The sequence below is a fragment of the Arachis hypogaea genome, chromosome 14 (genome assembly GCF_003086295.3).
Source record: "Arachis hypogaea cultivar Tifrunner chromosome 14, arahy.Tifrunner.gnm2.J5K5, whole genome shotgun sequence".
Lineage (NCBI taxonomy): Eukaryota > Viridiplantae > Streptophyta > Magnoliopsida > Fabales > Fabaceae > Arachis > Arachis hypogaea.
The window spans coordinates 121,179,200-121,191,576 of record NC_092049.1 but is presented as its reverse complement, the minus strand read 5'-3'; the positions used below and the strand labels follow the sequence as shown (position 1 = coordinate 121,191,576).

At 36.2% G+C, this 12,377-nt stretch overlaps 2 non-coding genes across 2 annotated transcripts; one reads left to right on the top strand and one right to left on the bottom strand.

Annotated features, from left to right (window-relative positions):
* Positions 1-1,601: 1,601 nt before the first annotated feature.
* Positions 1,602-1,709, top strand: LOC112746202 (small nucleolar RNA R71). The gene has a single exon (XR_003174097.1). It is a non-coding gene; the product is annotated as a small nucleolar RNA R71 (small nucleolar RNA).
* Positions 1,710-12,059: 10,350 nt separating this feature from the next.
* Positions 12,060-12,167, bottom strand: LOC112745167 (small nucleolar RNA R71). The gene has a single exon (XR_003173109.1). It is a non-coding gene; the product is annotated as a small nucleolar RNA R71 (small nucleolar RNA).
* Positions 12,168-12,377: the final 210 nt, after the last annotated feature.

Here is a 12,377-nt window from a genome sequence, read left to right as displayed (position 1 = left end):
AGAGTTTGGTTGTGGCCTCCCAACACCAAACTTAGAGTTTGACTGTGGGGGCTTTGGTTGACTCTGCTTGGAGAGAAGCTTTTTCTGCTTCCTCTCCATGGATGCAGAGAGAGATCCTTGAGTTGTAAACACAAGGTTGTCCTTATTTAATTGAAGGATCAATTCTCCTCTGTCCACATCAAACACAGTTCTTGCTGTGGCCAGGAAAGGTCTTCCTAGGATGATGGATTCATCCTCTTCCTTTCCAGTATCCAGGACTATGAAATCAGTAGGGATGTAAAGGCCTTCAACCTTTACTAACACATCCTCTACCTGTCCATAAGCCTGTTTTCTTGAATTGTCTGCCATCTCTAATGAGATTTTAGCAGCTTGCACCCCATAGATTCCCAGTTTCTCTATTACAGAGAGGGGCATGAGGTTTATACCTGAACCCAGGTCACACAGAGCTTTAAAGATCATGGTGCCTATGGTGCAAGGTATTAAGAACTTTCCAGGATCCTGTTTCTTCTGAGGCAATGTCAGTTGATCCAGATCACTTAGTTCATTGGTGAATAAGGGAGGTTCATCTTCCCAAGTCTCATTGCCAAATAATTTGGCATTCAGCTTCATGATTGCACCAAGAAACTTGGCAGCTTGCTCTTCAGTAACATCCTCATTCTCTTCAGAAGAGGAGTACTCATCAGAGCTTATGAAGGGCATAAGGACGTTTAATGGGATCTCTATAGTCTCTAGATGAGCCTCAGAGTCCTTTGGTTCCTCAGAGGGAAGCTCCTTATTGATCACTGGACGTCCCAGGAGGTCTTCCTCCTTGGGATTCACGTCCTCCTCTCCCTCTTTGGGTTCGGCCATTTTGGTTATGTCAATGGCCTTGCACTCTCCTTTTGGATTTTCTTCTGTATTGCTTGGGAGAGTGCTAGGAGGGATTTCAGTGATCCTTTTACTCAGCTGGCCCACTTGTGATTTCTAATGGAAAACCTTGTTTCATTCATGAAACTCACAGTGGCTTTAGATAGATCAGAGACTAAGTTTGCTAAGCTAGATGGATTCTGCTCAGAATTCTCTGTCTGTTGCTGAGTGGATGATGGAAAAGGCTTGCTATTGCTAAACCTGTTTCTTCCACTATTATTAAAGCCTTGTTGAGGCCTTTGATCTTTCCATGAGAAATTTGGATGATTTCTCCATGATGAGTTATAGGTGTTTCCATAAGGTTCACCTAAGTAATTTACCTCTGCTATTGCAGGGTTCTCAGGATCATAAGCTTCTTCTTCAGAAGATGCCTCTTGAGTACTGTTGGATGCAGCTTGTATTCCATTTAGACTTTGAGAAATCATATTGACTTGCTGAGTCAATATTTTGTTCTGAGCCAATATGGCATTCAGAGTATCAACCTCAAGAACTCCCTTCTTCATAGGCGTCCCATTATTCACAGGATTCCTTTCAGAAGTGTACATGAACTGGTTATTTGCAACCATGTCAATGAGTTCTTGAGCTTCTGCAGGCGTTTTCTTTAGGTGAATGGATCCACCTGCAGAAGTATCCAATGACATCTTTGATAGCTCAGATAGACCATCATAGAATATATCCAGGATGGTCCATTCTGAAAGCATGTCAGAAGGACACTTTTTGGTCAGCTGCTTGTATCTTTCCCAAGCTTCATAAAGGGATTCACCTTCTTTCTGTCTGAAGGTTTGAACATCCACTCTAAGCTTGCTCAGCTTTTGAGGAGGAAAGAACTTGGCTAGGAAAGTCGTGACCAGCTTATCCCAAGAGTTCAGGCTGTCTCTGGGTTGAGAGTCCAACCAGATTCTAGCTCTGTCTCTTACAGCAAATGGGAAAAGCATGAGCCTGTAGACTTCAGGATCTACTCCATTAGTCTTAACAGTATCACAGATCTGCAAGAATTCAGTTAAGAACTGAAAAGGATCTTCAGATGGAAGTCCATGAAACTTACAGTTCTGCTGCATCAGAGAAATTAGCTGAGGTTTCAGCTCAAAGTTGTTTGCTCCAATGGCAGGAATGGAGATGCTTCTTCCATGTAAATTGGAATTAGGTGCAGTAAAGTCACCAAGCATTCTCCTTGTATTATTATTATTTTCGGCTGCCATCTCCTCTTCCTGTTCGAAAATTTCTGAAAGGTTCTCTCTGGATTGTTGTAATTTAGCTTCTCTTAATTTCCTCTTCAGAGTCCTTTCAGGTTCTGGATCTGCTTCAACAAGAATGTTCTTGTCCTTGCTCCTGCTCATATGAAAAAGAGAGAACAGAAAAATAATAATAATAGGGGTCCTTTTTACCACAGTATAGAGGTCCCAGTGTGAGTTAGAAGAAAAGAGGAAGAAGAATTTCGAACACAGATGGAAGAGGGGGTTCGAATTTGGGTGAGATGAAGTGTTAGTAGATGAATAAATAAATAGAGGGAGATGAAAGAGAATGGGGATTTTCGAAAATAATTTTTTGAAAAAGAGTTAGTGATTTTCGAAAATAGTTTTTGAAAAAGGTTAGTAGTTTTCGAAATTTTTAAAATCAAAAGTTAAAATAATTAGTTAATTAAAAAGAAATTTTGAAAAAGAGGGAAGATATTTTCGAAAATTATAGAGAGAGAGAGTTAGTTAGGTAGTTTTGAAAAAGATAAGAAACAAACAAAAAGTTAGTTAGTTAGTTGAAACAAATTTTGAAAAGATAAGAAGTTAGGAAGTTAGAAAAGATATTTTGAAATCATATTTTGAAAAAGGTGAGATAAGAAGATATTTTTGAAAAGATATGATAGAAATTAATTTTTGAAAAAAGATTTGAATTTTTAAAATCACAATTAATGACTTGATTCACAAGAAATCACAAGATATGATTCTAGAACTTAAAGTTTGAATCTTTCTTAACAAGTAAGTAACAAACTTGAAATTTTTGAATCAAAATATTAATTGATTATGTTATTTTCAAAAATTTGATATAAAAAAAGAAAAATATTTTTGAAAAATATTTTTGGAATTTTCGAAAATAACTAAGAAATTTGAAAAAGTCTTGACTTTTGAAAAAGATTTTGGAAAAGATGAGATTTTTAAATTGAAAATTTGATTTGACTCATAAAAACAACTAGATTTTTAAAAATTTTTAAAAAAGTCAAATCTAATTTTCGAAATTTTAAGAGAGAAGAAAGGGAAAGATATTTTTTTGATTTTTGAATTTTTAATAATGAGAGAGAAAAACAAGAAAAATGATGCAATGCATGAAATTTTTAGATTAAAACAATGAATGCATGCAAGAATGCTATGAATGTCAAGATGAACACCAAGAACACTTTGAATGTCAAGATGAACACCAAGAACATATTTTTGAAAAATTTTTAATGCAAGGAAAACATGCAAGACACCAAACTTAGAATTCTTTAATGCTTAGACACTAAGAATGCATATGAAAAACAAGAAAAGACACAAAACATGCAAATGCAAAGATCAAACAAGAAGACTTACCAAGAACAACTTGAAGATCATGAAGAACACTATGAATGCATGAGAATTTTCGAAAAATGCAAGATGCACATGCAATTGACACCAAACTTATAACACGACTCAAGACTCAAACAAGAAACACAAAATATTTTTGATTTTTATGATTTTATGATTTTTTTGTATTTTTATTTTAAAATTTTTGAAAATCATTTTGAAAAAGAAAAAAAAAGAAAAAATAAGGATTCAAAATTTTTCATATGAATTCCAGGAATCTTGTACTCTTTAGTCTAAAGCTCCAATCTGAGGGTTAGACATGGCTTAATAGCCAGTCAAGCTTTAGAATGGATTTACATCCATTGAGGTGATTAGTTGAAGACCAATCCCAAAGGAGTTTGGGTATGGCTTTTCAGCCAGATAGGATTCAACATGTTACCATGAAACTCTAGAATTCATTCTTGAAAGTTTTGAAGCCATAGAATAATTTATTTTTGAAAACATTTTTATTTTAAAAATTTTTTTCGAAAACAAAGGAGAAAATTTTGAAAGATTTTTGAAAAATTTTTGAAAACAAAACAAAAAGAAAGTTACCCAATCTGAGCAACAAGATGAACCGTCAGTTGTCCAAACTCGAACAATCCCCGGCAACGGCGCCAAAAACTTGGTGTGCAGAAATTGTGATTACACTTTAATTATGTAAAATTCATCGCTCTTTCTTTCCCTGGTAGTGGCGCCAAAAACATGATGCCAATACCATGGTTCACAACTTCGCACAACTAACCAGCAAGTGCACTGGGTCGTCCAAGTAATACCTTACGTGAGTAAGGGTCGAATCCCACGGAGATTGTTGGTATGAAGCAAGCTATGGTCACCTTGTAAATCTCAGTCAGGCGGATATAAAATAGTAATGGGGTTTTCGAAAATAATTAATAAAATAGGGATAGAAATACTTATGTAAAGCTTTGGTGAGAATTTCAGATAAGCGAATAGAGATGCTTTCGTTCCTCTGAACCTCTGCTTTCCTGCTATCTTCATCCAATCAGTCTTACTCCTTTCCATGGCTGGCTTTATGTAATGCATCACCATTGTCAAGGGCTACTTTCGGTCTTCTCTCGGGAAAATGATTCAAATGCCCTGTCACGGTACGGCTAATCATCTGGAGGCATCACCCTTGTCAATGGTTACATCCTATCCTCTCAGTGAAAATGGTCAACGCACCCTGTCACGGCACGCTATTCATCTGTCGGTTCTCGATCATGTTGGAATAGGATTTACTATCCTTTTGCGTCTGTCACTACGCCCAGCAATCACGAGTTTGAAGCTCGTCACAGTCATTCAGTCATTGAATCCTACTCGGAATACCACAGACAAGGTTTAGACTTTCCGGATTCTCTTGAATGCCGCCATCATTCTAGCTTACACCACGAAGATTCCGATTAAGAGATCTAAGAGATACACATTCAATCTAATGTAGAATGGAAGTGGTTGTCAGGCACGTGTTCATAGGGAATGATGATGATTGTCACGTTCAACACATTCAGGTTGAAGTGCGAATGAATATCTTGGAAGTGAAATAAGATGAATTGAATAGAAAACAGTAGTACTTTGCATTAATCTTTGAGGAACAGCAGAGCTCCACACCTTAATCTATGGAGTGTAGAAACTCTACCGTTGAAAATACATAAGTGATAATGGAGTTCATTGGTCTCGGCCCCAGAGGGGAACCGGAGTAACCAAGACTCTGAATACAATGATAAAAAGTTCTATTTATAATAAACTAGTCACTAGGGTTTACAGAAGTAAGTAATTTGATGCATAAATCCACTTCCGGGGCCCACTTGGTTTGTGCTTGGGCTGAGCATGAATGTTACACGTGCAGAGGTCATTCTTGGAGTTGAACGCCAGCTTTTGTGCCATTTTGGGCGTTGAACTCCACTTTGCAACTTGCTTCTGGCGCTGGACGCCAGCATTGGGCAGAGAGCTGGCGTTGAACGCCAGTTTACGTCATCTAAACTTGGGAAAAGTATGGACTATTATATATCGCTGGAAAGCCCTGGATGTCTACTTTCCAACGCAATTAGAAGCGCACCATTTCGAGTTCTGTAGCTCCAGAAAATCCACTTTGAGTGAAGGGAGGTCAGAATCCAACAGCATCAGCAGTCCTTCTTCAACCTCTGAATCTGATTTCTGCTCAAGTCCTTCAATTTCAGCCAGAAAATACCTGAAATCACAGAAAAACACACAAACTCATAGTAAAGTCCAGAAATGTGAATTTAACATAAAAACTAATGAAAACATCCCTAAAAGTAACTAGATTCTACTAAAAACATACTAAAAATAATGCCAAAAAGCGTATAAATTATCCGCTCATCAGGGATTTTATGACCTTTTAACCACATTTATTCAATGAAATAGCATGGTTTCATGATTGTCTCCTAATTTGTGCTTAAGTGTGAAAACATGCTTTTTAGGTCCTTAATTGTTTAATCTTGATTTACCATTGATTCCATTAGATGCCTTGATATGTTTGTTAAGTGATTTCAGATTTAGGAGGCAAAGATTGGATCAAGGAAATGAAGGAAAAGCATGTAAAAATGGAGAACTCATGAAGAAATGAAGGAATCGCAAAAGCTGTCAAGCCGACCTCTTCGCACTTAATCGGCCATAACTTGAGCTACAGAGGTCCAAATGATGCGGTTCCAGTTGCGTTGGAAAGCTAACATCTGGGGCTTCAAAATGATATAAGATTTTCTATAGTTGCTACACGTATGGTAATGCATACGCGCACTGTATGCACATGCGTCGTTGCTACCATATGATCCACTTAAAGCAATTAGTGGCCAGCGAATTCTAAAGCCTTGTGGGCCCAATCTAACTCATTTCTAATGCTATTTAACCCAAGGATTGAAGAGGGATGTCACATCTAGTCCTTAGTTTAGTTTTATTTTAGTTTTCACATGCTTTAGTTAGTTTCTAGAGAGAGAAGCTCTCTCTTCTCTCTGGAATTAGGAGTAGGTTAGATCTAAATTAGGAATTCTTAGATCTAGGTTAATTTCATGCTTTGATTTACTTTTCCTTTTGCAATTCTTCTTCTTCTACCTTTTCTCTCTCTAGTTTAGCATTTAATTCATGTAATTCTCTACTTTTATATTGATGCACTTTTGTTCTTCTATCTCTCTTTCAATGCAATTTATGATTCATGTTCCTTTATTGTTGATTTGATTTGTTGTTGTTTAATTTCTTGCAATTGAGTAGTGTAGATTTACATTCCTTGTAATTTTACTATGCTTTCCTTTTATGCCTTCTAAGTGTTTGATAAAATGCTTAGTTGGATTTTAGAGTAGAATTTTAGTGCTCTTGGCTTGGGAAGGTAACTTAGGAACTCTTGAGTTACTAATGTCCAAGTGATTGACGATTGGGAGCCATTAACGCTAGATCTCACTAATTGATTTGGTGGAGAACTAGGACTTATGGTCTTGGATTGACATAGCTCACTTGACTTTCCTCTACTATTAGTTAGGGGTTAACTTAGTGGGGTTTGTCCTTGCCAATTCTTATGTTGTGGTTAGTGATAAGGATAGTGATCCTTGACCACCAACCTTTGCCAAGACCTTTTTAGTTGTTAGTTTATTTTTATTGTCATTTACATTTCTTGTCTTTTATCCCAAAAACTCCAAAACATACCTCATAACCAATAACAAGACACTCTATTGCAATTCCTAGGGAGAATGACCCGAGGTTCAATACTTCGGTTTATAAATTTAGGGGTTTGTACTAGTGACAAACAATCTTTTGTATGAAAGGACTATTGTTGGTTTAGAAACTATATTACAACGAGAATTTATTGTGAAATTCTAAACCACACAAAAGTCTAATCATCAAAATGGCGCCGTTGCCGGAGAATTGCAATGGTGTTGTGTTATTGGTTATTATATATATGTGAATATTGTAAATAGCTTGATTTTTGGATTGCTTGTTAGTTTTTTGCTAGTTTTAGGATTTTGTTTCATTATTTCTTATTAGCTTTTGTTCTTATTTTCTCTTTTCATTATGAATTCTCACTTTGGCTATGAGTTTGGTTCTAATTATGTTGTAGGATATGAGAGCTTCAATGAGGATGTGTATCAAGGATGGGACAACCAAAGGTGGGAGGAGCCATATGCATATAATCAATCTTCATGGCAACAACCTCCACCAATGCACTATGAAGAAGAGCCATTCTTTGATGCATATCAATCCAATGGCTATGGTGAATCCTCTTGTGACTTTCAAGAACCACCACCATATGCCTGTGAGCCATACCCTCAACATAACCCTCAACCATACTCACAAGTCTCTTTTCACCAAACACCTCCATATGACCTTGATCCATATCCACCATACCAACCACCTTTTGAACCATATGAGCCATACATGGAATCACCATTCCAAGATTACTACTCCCAAGAACCACCTCACTATACACCACCACCTTACCAAGAAGAACCACCTTCCTATTATGAACCTATTCTCCAAGACATTGAACCCTCCTACCCACTCCAATCCTCAATGGATGAAATCCTTAGCCTTATACTTCAAGGGCAAGGAGAAATGCAAAGGGAGACTGATGAGCGGATAATTTATACACTTTTTGGCATTGTTTTTAGTATGTTTTTAGTAGAATCTGGTTACTTTTAGGGATGTTTTCATTAGTTTTTATGTTAAATTCACATTTTTGGACTTTACTATGAGTTTGTGTGTTTTTCTGTGATTTCAGGTATTTTCTGGCTAAAATTGAGGGACTTGAGCAAAAATCAGACTCAGAGGTAGAAGAAGGACTGCTGATGCTGTTGGATTCTGACCTCCCTGCACTCAAAGTGAATTTTCTGGAGCTACAGAACTCAAAATAGCGCGCTTCCAATTGCATTGGAAATTAGACATCCAGGGCTTTCCAGCAATATATAATAGTCCATACTTTGGCCGAGTTTAGATGACGTAAAAGGGCGTTGAACGCCAGTTCTACGCTGCTGTCTGGAGTTAAACGCCAGAAACAAGTCACAAACCAGAGTTGAACGCTAGAAATACGTTACAACCTGACGTTCAACTCCAGAAAGAGCCTCTGCACGTGTAACATTCAAGCTCAGCCCAAGCACACACCAAGTGGGCCCCGGAAGTGGATTTATGCATCAATTACTTACTTTTGTAAACCCTAGTAATTAGTTTATTATAAATAGGACTTTTTACTATTGTATTAGACATCTTTGGATCATCTTTGAACGCCTGGTTCTTAGATCATGGAGGCTGGCCTCTCGGTCATGCCTGAACCTTTCACTTATGTATTTTTAACGGTAGAGTTTCTACACTCCATAGATTAAGGTGTGGAGCTCTGCTGTTCCTCATGAATTAATGCAAAGTACTACTGTTTTCTATTCAATTCAACTTATTCCGCTTCTAAGATATTCATTCGCACTTCAACATGAATGTGATGAACGTGACAATCATCATCATTCCCTATGAACGCGTGCCTGACAACCACTTCCGTTCTACCTTAGATTGAATGAGTATCTCTTAGATCTCTTAATCAGAATCTTCGTGGTGTAAGCTAGATTGATGGCGGCATTCATGAGAATCCGAAAAGTCTAAACCTTGTCTGTGATATTCCGAGTAGGATTCAGGGATTGAATGACTGTGACGAGCTTCAAACTCGCGAGTGCTGGGCGTAGTGACAGACGCAAAAGGAGGGTGAATCCTATTCTAGTATGATCGAGAACCTCAGATGATTAGCCGTGCTGTGACAGAGCATTTGGACCATTTTCACAAGAGGATGGGATGTAGCCATTGACAACGGTGATGCCCTTACATAAAGCCAGCCATGGAAAGGAGTAAGATTGATTGGATGAAGATAGCAGGAAAGCAGAGGTTCAGAGGAACGAATGCATCTCTATGCGCTTATCTGAAATTCTCACCAATAATTTATATAAGTGTTTCTATCATTATTTTATGTTTACTTATTATTTAATTTCGAAAACTCCATAACCTTTTGATATCCGCCTGACTGAGATTTACAAGGTGACTATAGCTTGCTTCATACCAACAATCTCTGTGGGATCGACCCTTACTCACGTAAGGTTTATTACTTGGACGACCCAGTGCACTTGCTGGTTAGTTGTATCGAAGTTGTGAATGAAAAACGATTTATTAAGACGTGCGTACAGAGTTTCTGGCGCCGTTGCCTGAGATCACAATTTCGTGCACCAAGTTTTTGGCGCCGTTGCCGGGGATTGTTCGAGTTTGGACAACTGACGGTTCATCTTGTTGCTCAGATTAGGTAATTTTCTTTTGTTTTATTTTCAAAAAATTTTTCAAAAATCTTTCAAAAATTTCTCCTTTGTTTTCGAAAAAAAAAATATTTTCAAAAATATATTTTTCGTCAGAATTTTTAAGAATGAATTCTAGTGTTTCATGAAGCATGTTGAAGCCTGGCTGGCTGTAAATTCATGTCTAATTCTTTTGGATAGGGTATGTCAGGCGTGTCATATCTGAGTTACATACTAAAGCTTGGCTGGCTATTAAGTCATGCCTAACCCTCAGATTGGAGCTTTAGACTAAAGAGCACAAGATTCCTGGAATTCATATTAAAAATTTTGGAATCCTTATTTTTCTTTTTCACATTAATTTTCGAAAAATCCAAAAAAATTAATAAAATCATAAAAATAAAAAATATTTCATGTTTCTTGTTTGAGTTTTGAGTCAAGTTGAAAGTTTGGTGTCAATTGCATACTCATCTTGCATTTTTCGAAAATTGCATTCATGCATTGCATTCATCATGATCTTCAAGATGTTCTTGATAAACCTTCTTGATTGATCTTCATATTTTAGTGTTTTGTGTTGTATGGTGTTTTTCATATGCATTCTTGAATCCATAGAGTCTAAACATGAAAGATTTCTAAGTTTGGTGTCTTGCATGTTTTCTTTGCATTAAAAATTTTTCAAAAATATGTTCTTGATGTTCATCATGATCTTCAAAGTGTTCTTGGTGTTCATCTTGACATTCATAGCATTCTTGCATGCATTCATTGTTTTGATCTAAAAATTTTCATGCATTGCATTATTTTCATGTTCTTCTCTCTCATCATTTAAAAATTCAAAAAATCAAAAAAATATCTTCCCCTTTTTCTCTTAAATTCAAAAATTTGAGTTGACTTTTTCAAAAATTTTTAAAATCTAGTTGTTTTTATGAGTCAAATCAAATTTTCAATTTAAAAATCTTATCTTTTTCAAAATCTTTTTCAAAAATCAAATCTTTTTCATTTTTCTTAGTTATTTTTGAAAATTTTAAAAATATTTTTCAAAAAATCTTTTTCTTATCTTTGTCTCCTATTTTTCGAAAATAACATCATCAATTAATGTTTTGATTCAAAAATTTCAAGTTTGTTACTTACTTGTTAAGAAAGATTCAAACTTTGAGTTCTAGAATCATATTTTGTGATTTCTTGTGAAGCAAGTCATTAATTGTGATTTTAAAAATCAAATCTTTTTCAAAACTAATTTCAATCATATCTTTTCAAAAATATCTCTTTATCTTATCTTTTTCAAAATTTGATTTTTAAAATATCTCCTCTAACTTCCTATCTTCTTATCTTTTTCAAAAAAAAAAAATTGATTTTCAAAATTTGTTTCAACTAACTAACTAACTTTTTGTTTGTTTCTTATCTTTTTCAAACTACCTAACTAACTCTCTCTCTCTAATTTTCGAAAATATCTTCCCTCTTTTTCAAAATTTCTTTTTAATTAACTAATTATTTTAATTTTTTTTATTTTAATTTTCGAAAACTAACCTTTTTTTCAAAAACTATTTTCGAAAATCACTAACCCTTTTTCAAAAATAATTTTCGAAAATCCTTCTCCCTCATCTCCCTCTAATTATTTATTCATCTACTAACACTTCTCTTCATCTCACATCACTTCTCCTATCCTTACCCTTGTGTTTGGATTCTTCATTCTTCTTCACCCCTATTCCTTTTCTTCTTCTACTAACAATAAGGAACCTCTTTACTGTGACATAGAGGATTCCTCTTCTTTTCTTGTTCTCTTCTCTTTCTTATGAGCAGGAACAAGGAAAAAGGCATTCTTGTTGAAGCTGATCCAGAACCTGAAAGGACTCTGAAGAGGAAACTAAGAGAAGCTAAATTACAACAATCCAGAGATAACCTTATTGAAAATTTCGAACAAGTAAAGGAGATGGCAGCCGAACCCAACAACAATAATTCAAGGAGGATGCTTGGTGACTTTACTGCACCTAATTCCAATTAACATGGAAGAAGCATCTCCATTCCTGCCATTGGAGCAAACAATTTTGAGCTTAAACCTCAATTAATTTCTCTGATGCAGCAGAACTGCAAGTTTCATGGACTTCCATCTGAAGATCCTTTTCAGTTCTTAACTGAATTCTTGCAGATATGTGATACTGTTACGACTAATGGAGTAGATCCTGAAGTCTACAGGCTCACGCTTTTCCCTTTTGCTGTAAGAGACAGAGCTAGAGTATGGTTGGACTCTCAACCTAAGGATAGCCTGAACTCTTGGGATAAGCTGGTCAAGGCTTTCTTCGCCAAGTTCTTTCCTTCTCAAAAGCTGAGTAAGCTTAGAGTGGATGTTCAAACCTTCAGACAGAAAGAAGGTGAATCCCTCTATGAAGCTTGGGAGAGATACAAAGGACTGACCAAAAAGTTTCCTTCTGACATGCTTTCAGAATGGACCATCTTGGACATATTCTATGATGGTCTGTCTGAATTAGCTAAAATGTCATTGGATACCTCTGCAGGTGGATCCATTCACTTAAAGAAAACGCCTGCAGAAGCTCAAGAACTCATTGACATGGTTGCTAATAACCAGTTCATATACACTTCTGAGAGGAATCCTGTGAGTAATGGGATGCCTATGAAGAAGGGAGTTCTT